The sequence below is a fragment of the Triturus cristatus genome, chromosome 9 (assembly GCF_964204655.1).
Source record: "Triturus cristatus chromosome 9, aTriCri1.1, whole genome shotgun sequence".
Classification (NCBI taxonomy): Eukaryota; Metazoa; Chordata; class Amphibia; order Caudata; family Salamandridae; genus Triturus; species Triturus cristatus.
In genome coordinates, this window is record NC_140592.1 from 290,303,810 (window position 1) to 290,320,342 (window position 16,533).

Here is a 16,533-nt window from a genome sequence, read left to right on the forward strand (position 1 = left end):
CACTCAGTATCAGGTATAGTTTATTAAATGTATAACATGAATCTGGATTTATTAGCAAATACAGTACGTAGGAATAACCATCCAGTCGTTTTGTCAATATATCCCTATTATACCCATTTACATATTTTTGCACTGTGTTTTAATTGAAAATGCTTACTATGTATATTATCAATGTACTTTGTGTGCCTTGTAGTTAAAATCACGAGAGGATTCGAACAGCATGGTGTGTAAATTCGAGCTTCGCACTGAATTGAGACTGTAAAAATGTTATATATTGCGGGGTTTCTTGTAACATATGCTTTATCAAGTGCTCACACTACGTATTACTAATAAAACGCCTAGTGTATCATATAACATAACTCTCGAGGGTCGCTACTATTAACGATTGAGAAATGAGGTCCAATATATATTTAGATATTCTTCCGCGTTTCTATATATATTGTACATCTCAATTATGAGATGTACTTGATATTAGGATCAGCCATATGCGAATACATTTTTTTAAATTTGTTTGCCAATCTTAGCTGTGGCTAGAGTGCATTGTTTATCCGAGATGAGGTCAGATTGTTGCAAATCTCGTAACCACTACAAGATGGCCGCCGATATCACTATCCAAGTGGTCTCCTAGCAACGTATATTACGTGCTTATAGGCACTTCCTGTTTCCGGTTAGAATAGCGGAAATGTTGCCAGCCGGATTACATACGGAACCTGCTCGATCGTGAGACAGGCGACTGATATCTAGTAAGTACAGCACTTAACGCATACGCCTGAATCATGTGTTTTACAATAATGAGAGACGAAGGAGACGTGTTAACCCCTGTTTAATTCATTACAGTTGGGTCAGTGCCGTTGAGTGATTAATCTCATAAGGAACCCATACCTTGGAATATCCTTATTGTAACAAGGAACCACATTGGATAATTATCAGACACACCCTGGCTCTAAAGAATACAGTAAGTCTGCCTTTTCTATATCACCTGGGCAGCCACTCTAATTGTGGTTAGGAATCATAATACTCTACTCCCTGATTGCAGGTCCGGATAGCCTTCCCACATTGCCTATCAACTAACATACTGGATCCTACATGGACATGTGTATGTGCTATACTGGTAAGCTACGACCATATGCCCCTTAAGCTCCAATTCCTTTTTATCAAATTGCATCATTAAGGTTCATTACCTTTATGGTTAAACCTCTTTTTCCTGTTCAGTCCCCAGAAATACAGTCCTGAAGAGACCCCGTATCTAGAGAGGGTCGAAACGCCATCAACAACATACAAAAGAGACAGCTTGGATTGAATTATTATATATTGTGTTAAGCCTGTACTTGTATAATTTTCCATTAACCGTCTTAGTTTTTTCACTTTGTCACATAAATTCATTAAAATAGGTTATGGTAACTTCACTTGGGGTCACAATATCACTACAAATGTAAAAAATATATAAATCTTTTTTGAATAAACATTTTTGATATTTATGTCTGTGATACAGACAACAATTGCAAAATAAAATTACCTAGTTTGGCTGAAGTTAGGTATATTTCTAAAAGAAAAGATTTTTTGTGGGCTTATTAAGGAATATAAATGTATATGATTAATACTGTGATTCATTTTAAGGTCATATTTGAATTATATTAATGTGATTAATTCAGAGCGACAACTTTAGTTGCAGACTGTACATTGTTTAGTTTAAATGAGCTCCTTGTGAACATTGTTGTGTACTTTTCCTAACGTGGGGTTCAGCAAAAACTAGGTAGTGAAGCCTGAAAGTCTGGTAAAAAAGAGGCATTTGGCCCTTACAGAATATTTTTGAAATAAACAATTAAACAAAAGTTCAAAAATGTGGCTGCAGCCAGTTGCAAATATTAGACAGATTTGACTGGTGCATCAGATGCTTTATCCCCTATACGCCATTGTTATTCCTTCACCCATCAGTAGAATGTATCAATACTCAACTGTAGAATTTGAGTTTTTATGTATTCTTATTTCCTTAATAACCTTTGTTTTGCATAATATATAACCAGACAAACTGACTAATTTCTATAAAAGTAAGGCACTTTAACAAAGTATTTGATTACATATAAAACTCAACATTTTAACTACTGTGCTAATGCACTTCTAAAAACATTACTATCAAAGTGCATTAAGTACATAGATATGACATTTTCCAGTCACGCTTTAGCAATTCATTTTTCTAGGACGATCTCATATATAAAATTAGCTCTGCTCTTTATGTAGGAAATACTAGCTGAAGCGCAGCCACTCGGTGCTCTGCTGCAACCAATTGGAAATATTAGCTAGAATTTATAGTGGTTTTAGTTAGAGCTGCCATGGTGTGCTATCGCGATACTGTTTTCCATTCACAGAATGGAATGTTTCTTTATTACTAAGGGCATGGACGTCAATACACCAAAATGCCAGGGGTGGCGGAAGTGACAAAACATGCCATTTGACCTTTACTTTCACTCACATACACATGCTTACACATTCACTCATAGACATAGTCTCTCTTACATAAGCACACTCTCACCGCCAAGCAAGCAGCCACGGCCCGTATAGGGCGTGCCACCGGGCGGTGACGTGGGGCGGGGTAGGGGCAAGGTGGGGGGTTGTACAATTCGGCAAACGGATGATTTCAGGTAACGGAAAAAATAAATAAAACAAATTTTGTTGCGCGCGCTGCATGGAGCGCAACAAAATTTGTTTTATTTTTTTTTTTGTTACTTACCTGAAATCGTCTGTTTGCCGAATTTTTCAACCCCCCGCCCCACATCACCACCCGGTGGCACGCCCTATAAGAGCCGTGGCTGCAAGCAAGCAGACAACATACATTTAAAAGCGTTTATTACTAACCTCAACTGTCAGCTTATTGAACTCCATTTTTTACATTATTCACTATTAGGATAGTACAAAAAATTGACCAAAAACAAGGAAAGTGAAGCCCAACCGATGTCCATAAGTATGTGTTGCCTCTGTGTTCCTGGCACTGATTTTGCAACTTCTAAGGCCAGGGGTCGCAAAGGCAGTGCCAGGGTTTGCAAGAGGCAAGCTATGGGTCGCAGTTGTGACCCTTTCTGACCCTTAAAGGATGTATATGACTAAGGCTGTCACTACCAGAGGCCTTTTACTACCGATGTGACTGGTAACAGCAGTTATAAACCTCATCGGAATTATGGGCTCAATGGTAACATCGCAGATCTCCTTAATTGCACCAGGAAATTTTGGCTGCTAAAAACTGCTGGAATCTACTTGTGAAAGTAGAAGGGAAAATGAGGAATTGCTGGGGGAACTGGACCTAGGGTTACTAATTCTCCATGTAATTCCTCATTTGTTATTGGTCTCTCGGGGTCCAGCTAATAATGGGCTGGATTTTAGCCCACCCCCTGAGTTCCCGGTACCCCTGCTTTCGGTAACACCAGGGAACGGGGAAAATCAAGAAACTGACCAGCTACTCATACTAAGGGCCTTGACTGCAAAATTTGTGTTTTTAATATTTTATTATTATGTCGTTTTCTCTCTCAGCAGACCTTAAAGCCAGAGGTTTGGAAATTGATTGGTAGACATACCATGTTAGCATTTAAGAAGACTTGGGGAAACCAGTTGTTTTGACTGAGGGCTTGATTATTAGTTTGGCGGTCCATGAACTGCCAAACTCGGTCCATAGACTACCAAATTCATGGTGGCATGCTGGTGGCAACCTGGCCACCACCTCACTGGCGGTCCAACCGCCATATTACAACTTTGGCGGTCGGACTGCCATTGGACTGCCGCAACCGACAGAGAACCACATTCCCAGGCGGTGGCACGGCGGTCAGGGGCTCACAATATGCTGGCGGTGCTGCTGCAGCACTGCCATGCATATTGCGAGGTTCCTGACTGCCAGCTGTCCCATGGAGGTTCTTACTCCATGAAACTGGTGGGGGTCAGGAAACAAAGGGGGTCCTACAGGTCCCCCCTTTCCCCATGCATGTTGGTGCTTGCAGGGGGTCACATGTTGTGCCCGCTGTGTGCATGCAACCCCTGTTCCAGCACGGCATGGACTTCACAGTCCATGCTGTGCTGGAACACTGTGGTGATCCTGCGGCGATGCAGCATTAAGGTTCACATATGAGACTTTTTACTGCACTGCCACAGGACTGCTACGCTGCCTGCCCGGTGTTGCAGTATAGCGGTGTAGGAATGGGGCGGTGGCATACCACCCGCTCCCCTACTGCCAAACTTGTAATCAGGCCCTTAGTAGGCCTGATATGGCTCCAGAGTCGCGAATTAATGAGTACAACTGTGGCTTGTTGTAATGTATGTATGATTCCTTTTCACTTTGTTTTTTCATCGTTTAAAGCACTGTCTGTTGAATTAAAAATTAGAGCGGCACACAACCAGGATTTATTTGCATTACTAATTGTGATTTTTTTTTATTTCAACCAGGACATAAAAGAAATAATGTATCAAGCAGTGGCTGTTCGCTATTTTCCATAGTCAAATGTTAGCCCTGTACATAGAAAGTTGCATGTTCTCCAGTGGTGAATCTCATACCAAGTTTTCTGCTTATCTCACACAGACTAGATGTTTATTCCACTGGATCAATCTCTAAACTGCCTCTTCCTATTGCTTGTTTTCTTCTGCAAACAGATGCTAGAATGGAACCGAGAAACAAAACAAAGCGTTGCTTTCTCACACCAGTAAAGCTGAGCTGTGGTGTCATCTTGTAATAGACATTCGAACTTTGGTCAATAATGAGTGAAAGTGTATTGATTAGTACACTTGCTCCAAATACCTTGTTATTTGACCACATTCATTTTCACTGTGATGGCATATAATGAAACTTATAAAAGGGGTACATTTGTGTTTTATGAATGAACAAATTCCTCCTAATCGATCTTGACGTGTTATAGACACGCGTGGTCATTCTTAGCTAATACTAGACATTGCCTTCCTCTCCGAGATATACTTCGACATTCCAATGCCTTTGTAATATTAGACCACCTTGAGGGCGACCATGTCCCGCAGAACCCCCACCTACAGCTAGAAATATGACCTGAAGTGAAGCATCGAGCCCAGCCAAATGGGGTACCCTTAAAAGACTTGAAAACGACACCTATATCTGCACGTAAATAATCGGTCCAGTGGAATCTTTTTGGAAGCATGGATTTTCCTTCATATTTTGGTGAGTTATCTGCTGTGATTAATAGTGGTAATTGCACAAAGATGTAATAATAATAGCAGCATTTCGATGAAACCCAGCGTACAAAGTTCAAATAAAATGTTCTCAGTACAGGCCCTAATTGGGAGGACTCAAATTTAGGTGCCTAAAATAGCCTTTCTTGCAGCTGACAAAAAGAATTGGCACTGAAAACAATATTCATAAGTTATGTATTGCTTTCATGGAGAGACATTAGCATGAATAACTGGATTCTAAATCTGGCTATTCACTGCTATGAGGTATCAACAGTGGGAATCACAAGTTGTTTCCACTGCTACAACATCAGAAAGGAACTTCAGGCTGCACTGACTGTGTCGGGCACAGCGCTGGCTCTCTGTTCTGACTGGAAGCAGACAGACAGCTTTGTGTGAGAAGGGAAGGCCATGAGGGTTGTAGTGGCGGGTGGCAGCACAGCAGGTGTTATGTTTATACACTTGGGCTTGGGAGGGGCTGAAATGAATAGAGGGCGGTGTGTTGTTGGAAGGCCACTAGTTTTTTTTTCTTTTTCAGTGGAGGGTGGCTGGATAGATGGCTGGATGCCGGGTGCTGTTTATTTTCATATAATTGGGCTGGGCAATGGCAGGAATTAAAGAGATGATGCTGTGGTCAGGTGGCTGGACAGCAGATTTTTTTTTTACATGGGTGGGGAAAGAGGGTAATAAAGAGAGTAGTGAAATAGGGTGGCCATTGACGAGTGCAGATGAGGCCATGTTATGTAAGGCTCAAACCATGACTCCTCTACTCCTGCACAGCTAATGGCAGAATTGAGGGATGAAAAGGATGGGCCATGCATAACGTAAAATTAAATTGGGTAACTATGAATGAAGGGTATATTTCACCTCAGTGTTCTAAGTGATATTATAGACCACTTTTGTGGTCTATATAATGTAACTCAGAACCCCTGGGTGAAAAACCCCTTGATTATTCACAGTTAACCATCTATATTTCTACATATAAGCAAAATCACCCAAATAGAAATTGACAATGATGGTTCATGCAATCAAGCAAAAGAATGGTAAGGTATTTTGGTCTCTTAAGGAATATTCTAAAACTAAGAAGGACCTTTCAAGTTTGCCATGCACCACTGATGATAAACATAGGCTTTGCATACCACTGAGAAGTCTGAGGGTAGTTCTGAATCCCAAATCTAATAGATTCAACAGCGGTGGCTCCTCTGCAATGACGGAGGAGTATCGCCCCACTGCCTGGCTCGGAGCCAGCAAATGAAAAATAAAACGATATCATAGTTTTATTTTTCATTTGCCGGCTCTGAGTCAGCTTGCACAGGGAGTGACGGGGCATGGTAAGGAGGAGGGCTATGTGCACTCTCTAAGTGCGCATATGTGTTTGGCCGGCCTTCTCAGGCTGACCAAAACACACAGCTGCATTGAACAGCTGGGCTGGAGAAACCCCCACAGACTCCCTGGTCTGAGCAAAGCGTCTTTCCAGTCCATTCAGACCAGTCCCCGCAATGCTCTCACACGAGAGCAGCGTGGGGATTGCAGGCAGTCCATGACACAGCCCCAGTGCATGCTGGGACCAGGAAGGATAAGGCACGACGTGGGAGGCAGGCGACAGCTCCAGGTAAGTGTTTCTCTTTTTATTTTTTTTATTATTAAACACCCTCCTCGCACGCTCCCCCTCCCATGCTCCCTGGCACCCCCTCCACCCACCCCCCACCTCTTTATTGTGGCGGCTGCCACTGAGATTCAACCTTTGATTTTATACCAATCTCTGTTGCTAAAACAGTTAGAAGAACTAAGCAGAGCAAGCACTCTGTAGTGAAAGGAACATATGGGTGGCCCAGCAATGCTTTTTCCTATTGTGTGTGCTGCTCCTTTACAATAGTTTTGACCATTGAAGTTTTATGCAACTCATTTTTTATTCTCTTAATTTTTTTCTTCTTTGTTTTTTGGTCTCAGCTATGCACAGCTTTACATATGTTTGGTAAGACATCTCGTTTTGAATACATTACATATACTTAGAGTGGGCTTTGGATAATCCCTTTGCTCATAACTGGATAGCTTTTTCCTCTATGTCACTTCACTGTTCCTGATTCAATGGCTTTCCTCCATATTCTTGTGTTTGTCATGCCCCAGAGCATTTCGGTTTCACATTACTCTGATTAGATGGCTTATCATTTCACAGCGAATGTCAAACCTTTCTTTGCAGTACACTGGAGGATTATATTCTTTCCTTCTCTCCCCCCTTCTCCCCATAACCCTCTGATCCTTCATCTGTATCCCCACCTGCATCATCTTGTCACCGTGCTCCTTTGCCTTTTTTTAAACACTTTTTGCTGCCCACTACGCTATTGGCAGGTGGCCATCTTAAATTGTTTTTACCATTTCAATATGGCCGCCCACATATCCATGCATGCACAGCAGGCGACTATGAATGGTTTTAATTTATTTTATTTAACAAATGCCTTTCAAAAGTGGTCACTGTAGACATGTGTACATCCACAGTGGCCAACTTTGAATGGGATTTCTTTAAAATAATAGAATGCATTCAAAGAATGCACTGAAGATGCTTGCACATCCATGGTGGCTATCTTTGAGTGATATTTGTTAAAATATCACAATTTCATATAAAGATGCCCCCCACGGCTGCACTGGCATCGTTGGTGTCCATCTTGTAATGCATTTAGTAATGTTTAAAACCTGTTCCAATATGGCTACTGTAGATCTGTGCACATTCAAGGCAGCAATCTAAGCAAAAAAGCATTGCTAAAGCCAATAGGTTTAACTGCTGAGACCTGTTGATATTTCCTATGCTTGTAATTAGAACTAGTACATTTTATGAACGAATCAATCAACCATAGAGAGTATTTTAAAGTGCATTTATCGATTCAATTATGGTAGATCTTGCATCTTCTTCTTCTTTCATGGTTATTGGCACTTCTTTCTGCAACATGAATGACCTAGATGAACCACTTCCTATGGGATTGAGTTATTTGGACACCATTATTGTAACACCCAACTCCGTTGAAGCTTTCTTTTATTAAATTTGTTTCTACTGATATCTAGCAATAGTTGACCTCTCTGTTCACTGTTCTTGACTGAGGGAAAAAGATCTCAGGGTCTAAAAACAGTTGTACTCTGATTAACCCTTTCACCTTCCTTTGCAGTCTTCACAATTTCTGTTCCAGTTTCTCCAATGCCTTTTTGTACTATTGCGCAACTTTGATATTTCTATTGTAGTCTCCCTACTTTACTTCCCTGCTTGATGTGCTCCTATCACTTGTGTTTAGTGTGGTGGTAGAGTTAGTACCGCTAGTGTCATCAACATATTTGTACTCAAGGGGGTTCTTGTCCGTTATGTCTTTGTAAACCTCCCGACTTGCTAGTACGTTTTTCTCCATTACTGAAGATTTGTAGAGGGGCGCTCTTGTGACTGGTGGTGGTTGTAAGATCTCTGCTAATCTTAAGACTGTTTTTACCAAAAGTAATTGGAAATTTTGTCTGGTTTGTGCAGTATTAGATTTCCATGTGGATCAATCACTTTAACTCAGGGCATGCGCCTTTAACGTTTGCCTTTCCCCAACAGCATGTCGGTAGCATTTACCTGGCTATTATTCACAAGCTTCCGACAGACCATCTGACTCCTGGGGAAGCTTGGTTTTCATGAGCAGTTTAGGGAATCGGAGTCTGAATTTGGCCAACATAGGCATGATTGCCAGTCTGTATCCCACCTGCCTCCTATACATCCCTTTTTTGTGAATCTTGCTTAAGAGCTCACGGGGCATGCCATCTCCCCATCCTCATCCCTTTGCTGTTTCCGGTATAAGCCAACAAGTAGCGCCAAGACTTTATAGTTTAGTACTAAACAATAAGTAATAAACAGAGAGGCTAATAAAAGGGGCTAGTGAGAGGATCCGCATAAGGCACATCTGACATGCTTGCCATCCAACACATTGACGGCAGTGCTGTATGAAAATGTAATACCTGAAAAAGGAGGCACAAGGTGCCTGCACAGAGATTCAATTTCCTGCTCACATTGTAATCAGAGGAGAGAACTCATAGTTATTTTCAAAGAGTGTGAGGGGTAGCACGTAGGGAAAAAAGTAACAAAAGTCTATATTTCCTCCCGCTTCCTTGTGCAGCTAAGGACCACCAGCCACTATTTACTTCTTGTCACTTTCTGATGATTGATGCCACAAGGGGCTTGGTAGGCAGTTGACCAGGGGTAGGTATTCCCCCCCGGAATGATTGAAGGAGTTGGTGCAATCCAGGTGTCTGCAGATAATTTTTGGGATACTTTCCATTAGACGACGTAGCCCAAAGTTATATCCAGGGAGGTTTGCGCAACACAGCCACCATTTTGTGATAGGTGATCTGGTGGCCGGCTATTGGCAGGTTAGGGGAAAAGAATTTGGGAGACGGAGGACGACAAGGTTGCCCAGGTACTGCACTTACTGAGGGCAGCGAGACGCATGGATTTGGTGGTAGCGGAAGTCGAAACTTGCCCCAGACACGCGGTGTGTAGGGCTTCTGAAGTGATGGCCGCCATGGTCTTGGCATGCTCACCACCATGGAGGTCATCGTTAGGAGGACAGAAGGCATCACAGGTTGTTCCAAAGAGCCGCTCGAGAGTTCGGCGAGCCCTGGTGCTGAAGCTTTAATGAGAGTTTGTGTTGGAATGAAACATAACATTTTGTTTTGGGCGCGACATGTTCCAGGGGTGGCCAATGACATTGCGTATGCTTTGTCTCATTTGCAATAGGAAGCGATTCCATGGGCTGGCTATGGAGATGGGCAGGGACAAGGCGCCAATGCCAAAGGATATTTGTAGTGTAAGAAACAAAAGATGTTACAGCTGTGGTAGGGTCGTTGACTGAATCTACCAGGAGGATGTATGCATAGGCTTGGTCAGAATATTTGGAAAATGGTGCCCGGCCGAGGCTGGCATGTTGGAGTAGGACGGAGGATGTGGTACAATTTGGCAATGACAGAGGAGGGACTGTCACGAGTTACCATTGCAGAGTAGTTTGAAGACACTGCATTCATGGAGAAGCTGTTCTGGGTCTATGTGCTGTTGGCAGGAGAATTGGGGAAGAGGAAGCTGGAAGGTTGGGTCAGGGAAAGGGGACACACAGTGCAGAAGAGAAATCGCTGACCTGGCAGTTGTTTGGTTGGGTGATTCGAAATCTGCCTGCAGTCTTCAGCGGAGGAGATTAAGTAGGTTTATTCTCTACTACGATGAAGTAGGTGGTTTTTGGTGCATTTCTGGTGCCTGAACTGTTGATGGGTAGGGGCTGTAGATGTGTGCTCTGGTATGGTGCAGTCATGAAGGAGAATCAGCTGGAGATATGGTTGCACAAGCCCAAGACGGATCAGATGGCAAAGGGAAGGAAGGTGGTCTTGCAGGCTTATCCCATAGGGACATACTTCCCAGTATCTTGGGGAGTCAGATTGTGGGCCAATACAGGGAATCACAGGGGGCGTGTTCAGCACACAAATTATGCTCCTGTTTGGCTTTTAAGCTGCTGGCAGTGCAGGAAAGGTGCTGCTACATTTAGGGATGTGGCAGGTGAATATAAGAAACATTTTTTATGGATTGAGATAGTAAAGGGTGCCGACAGGAGGGGTTGGTGTCGGGTGAACATCATGCAATAGGCAAGGTGGTCTTCTAATTGTTTTAAGAGATACGTGAGAACTGAGGATGAGGATTGTTGAGATAAGTGTACAGCTTAATTTTTTTGCTGTTGCTATTTGTTACAAGTTCAGTTCCAGGTCCAGAGGCTGTGGAATTATCCATCCGGATAGTGGACCACTCTTTTGTTAAATGGGAGGAGGGGCAAGCAGCGAGGAGACGGCATGATTCAATTCATGTTTATTTTCAGTTAATTGGAAAGGCAAAGGGGGCTTGTATTGGCGAGAGCGACTCTGAAGTTTGTACATGGTTTTTAGGGGTGGGAGGTGCACTGATGTACTGGTGATTCATCGCGTGAAAATTTGTTGATTTAGAAAGGTCTTGCTTTGTTGCATGCTATGAAAAGGGACATGAAGGAAATAAGGCAGCAGTGATCGGGGTGTTTCGTGATGTCGACTAAATGTATCCCCAGGAGAATTGGCAGGGAGCCAACAGGCTGGCAGCTATTGACAAAGCTAAGTGGAGGATCAATAGGCATGTGAGATCTTACTGTAGGGATGAAAGATTCAGTAAAATTGAGCATGCAGATTTGATATGATAATGGTATGATAATGTTGAATTCTTTGGGGGGAAGGAGTACATCTTTTCCTGTACAGTATGGACTTGTATTTGCTGTAGTTGAGGGAAGTGCTGTCTAGAACTTTAAAAATACACCAATGAGAGGTGACAAACCTGGTGGGAGGGCAGGAAAAGTCATTGAGCAAGGCCTTTTTCTGAGTGGCGGTTGGCTGAGACGTTTGCATGTGTTTCGCTAATTTTAATGTTTTGCCATCGGCGAACCAGGCTGAAAGGGAGTGTGTGAACAAGCTCACACCTGCACGAGACAGAGAGTTAAAGGTTACATGTAGGAAGCTAAGTTAATTAGATGTTAATAGATGCAGTGATAAGCTGTAGGAGAAGTTAAAGATCAAAATTGAAGAAGTGCAGTACAGTGGGGGTAGGAACTTGCAGGTTAAGTTTATGTGTGGGGTGGGGCATTTAGGGGTGGGGGTAGGAAAACATATAGGAGACATTTTTGTTTTCTGGGGCTTTAGTTTTGTAAGGCGGAATGCATAGGAAATGTTGTGATGTGATGTGTAACTGTTTCAATAAAAGTGGTCTTTTTCACACAAAAGCTTGCCAGTGGTCTGTGTGGCGCCTCTCTCACCCAACTCTGCATGGTGCTGTATACCACATGTGCTGAATTATCCCCAGTGCATTACTTGATACAGGGGCAAGCAGCCCATCTGCTGTGAAACAGATAATGACGAATTAGTGGCTTGGATGCCAGTGTCAGCCTGTGCTCATGTGCTACAACAAATTTTACAGGCTCTCCCACCAAGGGCAGCTACTTTCTTCCTCAGCTCTACCAAGAGTGCACTGTTTTCCAAACTCAAGAGGTGACTCTTGGAGACTGATCCCTACAGACAGTGATGTGGCTATTAACAGTGCAGCAGGTGCAGTGACACTGAGGCCCAGGAGTCAGAGGGGTTTCCCCTTACCCTGAATGTGGCTATTTGTTGCAATTAAGCCATAGTGGTAGTGGGGGTGATGGGTGGGGGAGGGGGTGCTTGATTGCATTAGGTCACATGACAGCCTTGCTAAGCCACTGACTACAGAGTGTTAAGGGGGCGGTCTAGGCACTGAGATGAACATCATATTCACTATAATCGCCAATGCTTTACTCACTGCGCTACTAAATTTACGCCCAAATGATTTAGGAGTAAATGGTGCAGAAATTTAGCTTAAAGGCACTTAAATTCCAACTATCGCTGGGAGCAGGATGCCATGAAAGCGTTCTCACGCAACACATTTTCAATGCGGAGCAAAAAACTATGTTTAAAAAGTGCTTGGCGAAATTTTTATTAATTTTCTAATTTCTTTAATTCTACGTGAAAAAATTGAGGCGCAAACGCACTGTTAGGGAAAACAGTAGAACTTTCGAAATGTGTCATCATTTTATACCATGTGTGCATTAGGAAAGTCACATGCAATGCACGTGCATGTCATGTCAAGCGTGTGCTGGTGTCACGTGTACCAGTGACGTCGCGTCGGCTCGGCTCCTAGGCTCCCGCGCAATCCCACTCACCGCAAACGGAGACAGGTGCACAATGAGGAAATGAAGCACGCGCTTCTCGGGTCCCTCACCTCCCAATCCATCTGCCGCGAGTCTCTTCGGGATTAGTGACCTTCTTTCTGTCTTCTTAACCGGCATGGAAATGAGAGATTAATGATGTTTTCAGGACCCCGGGCCCCAAGATTAATGGTGGAGATTCTGAGGTCCCTCTGTACTTGAACTGCGCAGTGAGGAAGAGGAACGAGGCCCTTCCCCAACCGACAACTGATAAGGAAAAAATACTGCTCCCAGATGTTCGTGTGCCGTTTCCAAGGTGCTGAGTGGAAACAATGGAGAATGCAAAGAAGAGAAATCGTCCTTCAGATTCCCACGGTTGCTTCAGGACACGTCTTGCAACAACTCTAGTCAGATGAGCAGAGGACGGTGAAACAATGGAACCTTTTTAGATACACGGCAAAAAGCGAAGCCAAGCATCATCCATCTCTGCTGCCTGAGGATTTCACCAGAAGGAAGGTCATATGAACACAACTTCGATAAAAGTACGAATGTGCTATTTTTATATCGCAAACCTACTCGAAAGGCAGCGGCATGCTTTACAGTGTGCAATGCAAAGACAGTCAACATGTGATTGGAGGGGTGGCTGCTTTCTAAGAGTATAAGTGAACTTGAGACAGAGAAAGACATGAGGCAATGCTACAGTGGCGGCTCCTCCGCTAAGGAGCGTCACCTCACCGGTCTTAGAGCAATGAAAGAGGGAAAAAAATGATAATAACTGACCGCTATTATAATCATTTTTTTTTTTGATTGCTGCAGGGCTGGGGTAGGGCAGGGCAGGGCTGGTGGCTCAGGGAGGAGGAGTGGACTAGGCACACTAAGGGGTCCATTAGGAAGGAGGGCGGATGTCCTCCACCAGGCGGGCGGTAGCAACCGCCGGACCGGCGGCGGACATCTGCCCGCCATCGAAGCCCTGAACACCGCCAGTCCGATTAGCATTGCGGTCGTGACCGCAGCGGTGTGATTTTACGCCTGCCACTTTTCCGCCGGTTGCAGTCCGCCCGCTTGCCTGGCGTGCGGAGCTGGACTGCTACAATTGTGGCGGATCAGGGCCAAGCACCGCCGGCACGATTATGTTGCCGGCGGTAGCCAGCTTTCCGCGGCAGTGGAACCGCCATGGAAAGGCATGCGGAGAATGTATCCGGGGATCCATTCCGGACCACCAATGTGTTGGGCGGATGTGGGTGCACTGGGGGGTACCCATGGTATCCCCCTACATGTCCCTGTACCAGGTGGCAGGAACTGTGCAGTGCCTGCAACACAGTGCAGGGACATGCAGGACATGCTTGTTTGGACATCGCGGCAGAGCTGCTGGCAGCACCGCCTGTCACAATGTTAACCGCCGCTATCCGACCGCCGCGGTCTGATTTCCACTGCAGAGCATAATAATTGGACCAGCGGTTTTCCCGCGGTCCTGGTGGGCGGTCTTTTCCCGCTACCATGGCGGTCAGAGTGATTTTCCGACTGCCATGCTAATAGACCCCTAAGTGCGCATGACTGCTTGGCCGGCTGTTTTGGCCTGCAAAGCAGTAATGCGCACTTTGCATATTCCCCACCAGGCTGTAATAGACAGCCTGGTAGGGAATATGCACAGGCTTCCTGTCCCAATCTGAGCACCGATCCATATCACTCAGAACCAATCACAATGCTGCATTACAGCGTTGTGATTGGCTCAGGAAAGCCTGTGTGCCTGTCTGCAGCTTCTTCCATACTGGAGTCAAGAAGAGCAGAGAAGCGGTGGAAAGATGCAGCTGGCAGAAAAGGTAAGTGCATTTAAAAAAAAAAATTCAATCCCCTGTTAGCTTTCGCCTCCCCTGCTCCCCCACCTCCATTCCCTACTAGCTGCCACTGCTCCCCATAGTGGTTGGATGAACATTTGAAGTCTTGACTGTCCACCAGGTCTATCAACAACACATGTCTGGAATGGAGGAAGAACATGGCGGCTGGCTGAATAGCCCGGTCGAGAGCTCCTGTGCTCTCCGAGCGTGTTATCTCACCAAAATGAAGCACAGAAAATAAATCCCGGAATACTCTACCCCCACCCTCCTACCTCTGAGGATATGCAGCACGGGGCTGGGCAAAGTCCCCGTAAAGTAATTGGGCAGTGCGGTGAGGGGCGCGGAGGACAGCTGGAAAGAATGACGACACGACCAATCACAGGAAGAACTCTCTGGGCAGGCGCAGTGTCGGCTCTCCATGCCGATCAGAGCTCCGGTGAGGTGGCTGTGCAGAGCGGCGAGGAGAAAAGCAGAAAGCGTCGCCGGTGCAGCCCATTGCAGGAAGCACGGTCTGGGTGGACGCTGCATTAGTTCTCTGTGTCAGGAGAAGGGCAGCTGCTATGGGTTTCCTTCCGGGCAAGTTCGGAAGCCCCCAGTACAGCAGAGCAGTGCCTCAACAACCACACGACCTATGACCAGAGGGAACAGGCTTCTGCCCACGCATGAGCCTGGTAAGTGAGCAAGGCGGGGGAGGACGGAAAAAAGGAACCTGACACTGTCTTTGGCCTGAATGCTGGGGGAAAAAAGTGGGAGGAAGCCCTCTTCCACAAAAAATCAAATCCAAGAGCAAAGCCTTAGCCAGAAACAAGAAATAAGCTATCGCTTACGGAACGGTGGGCTAAACATAGACACCAGTACTATGGGTCCTAGGAAAAGCCAGACAATAATACCCACAACTAGTAGGAAAAAGGCAAAACAAGGTACTGTAGATCAATTGGAGAATCCCACAACTAATTTTGGAAGGGGCAGACCTGCAGGTACTAAAATCAAGATTACCCCATCTCTACGCTCCTTCTTAAAAGTACAATCTAAACAGCCCCCCCCCCTCATGGGCAGAACTCCCCACAGGAACCCAGAGGGGGTGAAAGGAGGGCTCTAACACAACCGGGGGAACCCTCCTAGGGGAGAAAATGTTAAGTAACAATAGATACCATGCCCTAGCAATAGAGGAGATTGCCAGGCAGGTAGTACCCCAAGCCCAGCATCAAGATGGGCAGGAGCAGCACTAGCCCAGAAGGCAAGACAAGGAACGACGATCTTCAGAACCAAGTGGACACACAGGCATGCAGAAGATGATGGAGACCTTAACAGAAATGAAGGCCAACTTCACTACGTCCAGGAACATCCAAGACAGAATACAAGGGGCATGTGAAGCCCTTGAGGCCAAGATCAACACCCTAATGGAGCACGTATCGGTGGAAGTATCTTTGGAGGAATTGGGCAGAGAAGGTGAGGCAAACCAGGAAGAGATACAGATACTGAAATCCAACAGGAAGGACCTCAGGGAAAAAATTGAAGCCATGGAAAATCAAGCTAGAAGAAACAACTTGAGGGTTCTGAATGTGCCAGAAGCAGCCGAAGGAGAAAATATAAGGTGCTTCATCATTGGCCCCTTGAAGGAATTTGTCCCTGGCAAAGAGCCAGCACTTCTGGCTGAGGATATTCAGAGAGTTCACCGATACCCATTCAAAAAAGGAACATTAAGGAAAAATCCAAGGAAAATATTAATCAACTTCAAATCTTATGTTCTGAAGGAGAAAATTCTGAATGAAGCCCTCAAAGCCGGCTCC